The 7,332-nt window shown below is 47.9% G+C and overlaps 1 long non-coding RNA gene across 1 annotated transcript; it reads right to left on the reverse strand.

Moving 5' to 3' along the window:
• Positions 1-5,016: 5,016 nt before the first annotated feature.
• Positions 5,017-7,322, reverse strand: LOC125170504 (uncharacterized). Its single transcript, XR_007154063.1, has 2 exons — positions 7,158-7,322; positions 5,017-5,870 (listed from the first exon to the last, which is right to left on the reverse strand). It is a non-coding gene; the product is annotated as an uncharacterized LOC125170504 (long non-coding RNA).
• Positions 7,323-7,332: the final 10 nt, after the last annotated feature.

Below are 7,332 nucleotides of genomic sequence, written 5' to 3' on the forward strand. Positions count from 1 at the left end.
ACATAATAGAACCCAGGTAGGATTCCAAAGTTAGCATGCCGGAATGTCCTCTGCTGAGAAACACCTAGATTTCCGACAAAGCGTCCCTAAGTGAGTCTGTTGTACAAAGTGGTAGGCCATATGCCATCCAATTCTTGTTTCATAAAATAAGTAAATGCAGCAAGTGTGAGATGAGGTGCTGGCGAACACCTCGAGGGCCTGCCTGTTCCAAGCAAGTGCTATTTTCTGAGGAAAAAAGATCATTGCAAAAACAATGAGGACCTGTATCACCAAAAGACTTGACTTTAAAGTTCGGGCATTCAAAAAATGCATAGACGGCTAAGGGCGGGGGGACGGGTGGCACATTGTAGAATGGTGGTGGTTCAGACTTTAGCCTCTGACTCGGCCCTCCTCACGCCTGCGTGCCCTGCCATCACCTTAGGTGACTTCAGTGCCACAGGGAAAATCCACCCTAATGGCCAGCCTTCTACCTGCCTTCCTCCAGTCCAGCCACACACTCCCATACTCACCCAAAACTGCTCCCCTCCAGAACCAGTAATTTCAGTGTCCTTGACCTTAACCTCCTGTCCTCCCAACTGGTTCCCACTCCTCCTCTCTGGTGAATTTTAAAACTCCAGGACACTGACTATTTATTCTCTTCCATCCCGCCAGCCCTCTCTTTTTTCTCCCTTCCTAATCCAGTTTAGGTGTTGTAGCCCACAATTTCACTAGCGTGGTTGCTAACGTCTCTAAATTCCCCTCGCCCCTCCTGTTTTGACACCCATGTGACAAAATCCCCACTTTAGAAACCTGACTCTCTATTTTCTGCCAGTACCCAAGAGCAGCACTGCTCAGAAAAAAAGTCATTACAGGCCAAATAAGGACTCCTGTAAATCTGTAACCAACCAGCAGTGAAACCTTGACACCAAGCAGCGAGCGTCCTAATACGTGGAGAAAGAAAATCAGGGGTGTCAGAAGAATCCCCCAAATTCCTGCTTCCAAACTATAATCAGAGAGAGGTGCTTCCTTCCCCTTCAAGTGCCGCTGCCTCCAGTGTTTGGGACCCTGCCCCTTCCTGCCCCCTCTTGGGGGCGCTGTTCAGCTGGAGCCCCCGCCGGTCAGCGCACTCAAGTCCGTGCCATTGTACACACACATCCTCCTGTGGGCCCACGTTCCAGCCCCTGCCCCCGCCCCATTTTTCTTCTCGAGACATTTTCTCTCCTCCCCTTCCTAGGCCTCTGCCTCTTATCGTTCCTGAAGAGAGCTGGCTCTAAGGTCACTAACATCCTCCCTCGTCCAACGGACGCAGCCATTTACCTCCTGATACCACAGCTCCTGGATTTCCTTCGTCGCTCTAACGTGGTCCTTTCCCTCCTCCACCTCCCTCAGCCTCTTTTGCCTGGCCAGGAAAAGTTGGTTTCATCAGTGCTCAACCCCAAGCCCCGCCTTGTTCTCTATGCCAACATCCTAGGTGGTGTCCTCCCCACTGGCCTTCTTTCTTGGTCCCCTTTTTCCTTTGAGGTCTAAATTTTGCAGTGCCCCTGGGCTCAGGCCCACTCCTAAATTTTGCTATCTAGTCACGTTGCTCCTCCTATATGAGATCGACCAGCCCTGTGTTTTTCAATACAACACATGTCCCCATCGTGCCCAAATTATATCTCCAACCCTGGCCCTTCTAATATCCTGTCTATCCACCTGACTTCCTGCCTGTCTACTTCCCAGTCTAATAGACAAATCCCTCCACCTTCCTACTCACATCTCCTTCCCTGGTCTTAACCATCTTAGTAAATGGCACCACTGTCCACCTAGTGGCTCAAACCCCCAGCTTCTTCACATCACTTGCTTAGCTGTCAGGAAGCCCTTCGGCTGTGTGCTAAACGTGCATCCACACAAGATCCACATCTTCCCACACCAACTAGGATCTGGCCATCACTGCAGCAACCCCTGGCTGTCACCCTCCGCTTAGCTCCACCCCAGGCTTCTCTGTTTGTTCATGTCGCTACCCTCCCAGGGTTTCTCCTTAAAATTAAAATTAAACTCTATACCACGGCACACAAACCCTCTACTCAGTCTCGTTCCCTATGATTCTCCCAATCTCAATCTTAGACTACCCCTGTTCATCACACCAAACCTACGCCCACCTTAAGGCCATCGTATTTACTTTTCCACTGCTGGGGATGCTCTTGTCCCCGCACCATTGTGTAGTCTCTGGTCAAACATGAGGCCTTAACCGGATGATCCTTTCAAAAATAGCTGTCATCAGAGGGCACCTGGCTGGTTCAGTCAGAAGAGCATGTGACCCTTGATTTCAGGGTTGTGAGTTCGAGCCCTGTGTTGGATATAGAGATTACTTAAATAAATAGAAAAAAAATACCTGTCACCACCCCCCCAACCCTAAGCTACCCTATGCTCTTGTCCTGCTATATTTTCTTCCAAAAATGGACCACTTTCTAAAACTGTCTTGCTTATTCTTTATTATCCATCTCCCTCACTGCAATGTAAGCACCATTCAAAAGGTAGAATTCTTTTTTTTTTTTTTTAAGTAGGCTCCACACCCAACATGGGGCTTGAACTCAACCCTGAGATCAAGCTTTGCACACTGTACCCCATGTGCCAGCCAGGTGCCCCAAGGCAAGATTCTTTTACGTGTTGTTCATCAGCTCCAGGGCCCAAAACTCCTACGGCTTTAATTACCATCTATATGTTAATGACTTAAATTTATATTTCCAGCCCATACCATTGGGCTCCAGACCTGTACGTATGATCATCTACTCAACGTGTCAGAACACTTGAATAGCTTAACGGCACTGCAAACTCAATGCATCCATAACATAAGACCATCCTGCCTGCTTGCCCCTCCTCTGGCACCATGGTATATGGCGTTACCATCCATTCAGTGATAAAACCCAGAGACCTAGGAGCATCCTTGACTCTGCCCCATCCCTTACTCCCCATAACTAATCCATCACTAAGATGGACTGAGTGCACCTCTTAATCTCTTCCCTTTCTTCATTTCCTCTGCACTTCTCTTGTCCAAGCTAGATCTCCTATAACCCTAGGTCTCATCTGGTCCACAGCAGTAGCCCAACTGGCTTCTTACTTGTCATTCACCCCAGCTTCCTTGCCCCCAATCCATTCCATACGTAACTGATAGCATATTTTCAAAACACAAATTTGAGGAAGTCACTCTACATCCAGTCTAAAGCCTTTTAGTGATTTTAAACTATCCTTATTTCCAACAAGGGGTCACATGGTCTGGCTTCCATCTACTTCTCCAAATTTAGCTTCCTCTCTTCTCACCTTTGTCCTTCTCTCCAGCCTCATCAGCTGCCCACTGTATTCCAATGCCTCGTACACAGTATGCACCTTTGTGGAATGAATGATCCTAATGGGTAACAGGACATTACATCAAGAATTTGTTTGGGGCGCCTGGGGGGCTCAGTTGGTTGAGCGTCCAACTTCAGCTCTGGTCATGATCTCACGGTTCAGGAGTTCAAGCCCCACATCAGGCTTGCTGCTGTCAGTGTGGAGCCCGCTTCGAATCCTCTGTCTCCCTCTCTCTCTGCCCTGCTGGTGTTCTGTATCCGAAAAATAAATAACATTTTAAAATAATTGTTTAAGCAAGAAGGACAGAGGGGCACCTGGCTGGCTTAAGTTGGTGGAGCGAGCAACTCTTGATCTTGGGGTTGTAAATTCGAGCCCCATGCTGGGTGTAGAGATTACTTAAAAATAAAACTGTTAGGGGCGCCTGGATGGCTCAGTCAGTTAAGCATCCAGCTCTTGATTTCGGCTCAGATCATGATCTCACGGTTCATGAGTTCGAACCCCACATTGGGCTCCACACTGACAGTGGGGAGCTTGCTTGGGATTCTCTCCCTCTCTCTCTGCCCCCACCCAACTCTCTCTCTGTCTCTCTCAAAAATAAATAAATTTGGGGCGCCTGGGTGGCGCAGTCGGTTAAGCGTCCGACTTCAGCCAGGTCACGATCTCGTGGTCCGTGAGTTCGAGCCCCGCGTCGGGCTCTGGGCTGATGGCTCAGAGCCTGGAGCCTGTTTCCGATTCTGTGTCTCCCTCTCTCTCTGCCCCTCCCCCGTTCATGCTCTGTCTCTCTCTGTCCCAAAAATAAATAAACGTTGGAAAAAAAATAAATTTAAAAATATATTCTTTAAAAAAATAAAATATTTTTTAAAAATATTTTAAAAATAAGAAGGACAGATATAAAAGAAAATGAAATCATCAGAAGACCTTTCCCTAGAGTTAGGGCACAAGAGAGATATAAGTATGACTCCTGACCTAGAGATGTCGTTTTGGGAATAGTGATAACCAGCTGGAAGTGTCTAGGTGGGTTTTGAAGATCAAGATTGGCTTAGGTCACGATCTCACAGTCTGTGAGTTTGAGCCCCGTATCAGGCTCTGTGCTGACAGCTCAGGGCCTGGAGCCTGCTTCGGATTCTGTGTCTCCCTCTCTCTCTGTCCCTCCCCCGCTCGTGCTCTGCCTCTCAAAAATAAATAAACATTAAAAAAAATTTTTTTTAAAGAGGCAGCCAGAAAGAAAGGTAGGTTATGGAGGTAACAGAGCAAGTGGAGATGTTTCTATAGCGGAAGAGACCTGTGTGTTTTCTTTTTAAATCAGAAGAGGGGAGGCAATACAGGAGAGATTAAAGATTCAACATAGTGGGCCCCTGGGTGGCTCAGTCAGTTAAATGTCCGACTCTTGGCTCAGGTCATGATCCCAAGGTTCATGGGATCAAGCCTCACGTAGGGCTCTGCACTGACAGCGAGGAGCCTACCTGGGATAGCCTCTCCCTCTCTCTAAAAATAAAGAAATTTTTTGGGGTGCCTGGGTGGCTCAGTCGGTTAAGTGTCTGACTTCGGCTCAGGTCATGATCTCGTGGTTCACGAGTTCGAGCCCCGCGTCGGGCTCTGTGCTGACAGCTCGGAGCCTGGAGCCTGCTTCTGATTCTGTGTCTCCCTCTCTCTCTGACCCTCCCCCCATTCATGTTCTGTCTCTCTCTGTCTCAAAAATAAATAAACATTAAAAAAAAATTTTTTTAATAAAGAAATTTTTTTAAAAGATTCAACATAAAATAATCAAAAGAGCAAGATCCTTTCTTGAATGAGGATCTGGAAGACTGGAGGCAGCAACTCCTATGTGGAGGAGGAGGAGTGACAGTGGAGTGAAGCAGAGGCAGGAGTGAGGGCTGGAAGACTGAGGAGACGGTTGTATTCACAAGTCACAGTGGAAGGTGAGGATAGTAAACTGGTCACTGCACATCAAAGCGGTGGCCACACTGACACACTCTGCGAAGAGTGGGAAGTTCCAGGAAGTAAGTTCTTCATCTTCCCAGAATCGTCCGCCCTCTCTCCTCAACACCAAGCCTCTGCAGCTCAAGAGGGGCGTGCGTACAAGACCTGAGTGATGAGCCCAGGATCCCAACTGATGGGCTTCTCTGATGGCCAAGGTATTCTGCATTGGTGCTGCAGTCATTTCTGGCTGCTGATTCTGGAGTCCAGGTGGAGCCACGAAAGATCCATGGGATGAGGACACTGAAGAAATGTGAGACGTGGGAAAAGAGGATGTGCAGTGTCAGGATCTCACTTGCATCTTGGCTACTATGGGCCCATTTCTCTCTCTGTGCTAGACTCCTTTTGGCAGCATTCATTCGTCCAGGAAACATTTACTGAGCACCTATACTATGCTAGATTCTGTGCTAGGTGCCAGGGACACGGTGACCAAGACAGACATGATCTCTGCCCCCACCAAGTTTGCCATTAGTTGGGAAAGCAGAAAACACTGAACTCTGGTGAGAGTTATGAGAGGCCTGTAAGAAGTCAGGTCATTCATCACCTAGGAGATCGCAGAAGTATGTTCCATAGGGCTGTGAGTGAATCTGTGAATAAATGAAAGCAGAAATGGAAAGGTGACAGGAAAAGAAATTATTGTCCAAAGCACGATCTTGAAGCCTTGGGATCTAATCAGCAACTTGGTTTTTTGTTGGTTTGGTTTTTTTTTTTTAAGTAAGCTCTGTCCTTAAAGTGGGGCTTGAACTCATGACCCTGAAATCAAGAGTCGCATACTGGCTGGGCCAGCCCAGGCACCCCCTAATCAGCAACTTTTAACATCCCTGAAGTATCATGGTTACTGGCAAAGCGGAGTTCACCTCAGCAAACAAGCTGGAAATTCAAAGCGGAATTCCCCGGGGAGGTCTCCTTCTTCTGAGGAACTCAAAATTGGTTATTTCAGAGCGGCATAATGCCTGCTACTGTAGCATCAAGGAAGGGGAACATTTGGAGCTAAGAACCAGGTGTCTGAAGCCTATCTGCCTGCATATAACTCCTAGCTTTCCCCCTTCCACATGAACAATCCCAAGACAATCACCCGACCCACGCCTTTGTTTTGCTACCTGCAAAATGGGGATCATAATGGCCACCACTTATTGAGCATTACTCTGTGCATTGCATCAAGAGCTTTACCTGTATTTTTTTTTTTTAAGATTTTATTTTTGAGTAATCTCTATACGCAATGTAGGGCTCACACGTACAAATCCGGAGCCAACCAGGCGCCCTTTTACTTGTATTATTTCATCTAATACTGCTCGAGGCACTCGGATCCTCAGGGTGAAATGAGACCACGTGTAAAAAACGAGTGCCTGGTACCTAATAAGCCCTTCACAGATGTTAGAGGTTATTTTTATTGGTCAACCAGAGAAAAGAGTGGGATCATTAGGGAACATTTTCTAGACTGATTAAGTAGGAGGTACTGAGAAAACAGAGGTGTTCCAGGACAGGGGGGTCGCTGGGAATGCCTTTATCAAGTCGTGGTGTGACCGAGCATGGAGTGGGCTGGGACCTATACAGCGTAGCGACTAAGTGCAAAATCTAAAGTCGGGTGGCTAGTTGGTGACCCTCAGCAAGACACTCGGCTTCTGGGAGTCTCAGTTCCAGCACTGGCTGAAATCCGTTTTTACTGCAGTTCCGTGCGAGGGGCTCACTTGGAACTCAACAAACGCTCATTCCTCCTCAGAACTGCGTGCGGTGCCAGATAGGCAGTGGCGGTGAAGCTGGGGTGGGCGACAACCATAACTAATAATGGCAAATACACACGGGTTTCTGAGTGTCCCAGGCATCGATCTAACACTCTAACCTCACCGCAATCTTAAAGGCTGGTCTTAATGTACCTTTCTTCAAATGGGGACACTGAGGCACACAGCGGCTCAGGAGCTTGTGAGGCGCTAATGACGTTTCTTGTACCCGAAGATAAACTTGACAAAACTCAACATCAAGCAGCGGAAACCCGACAACCCTGAAGGCTCCGGTTCCCCGGAAGCCCGGGGGCGAGACCAAGTGGAGGAA

Source organism: Prionailurus viverrinus, chromosome B4 (assembly GCF_022837055.1).
Source record: "Prionailurus viverrinus isolate Anna chromosome B4, UM_Priviv_1.0, whole genome shotgun sequence".
Lineage (NCBI taxonomy): Eukaryota > Metazoa > Chordata > Mammalia > Carnivora > Felidae > Prionailurus > Prionailurus viverrinus.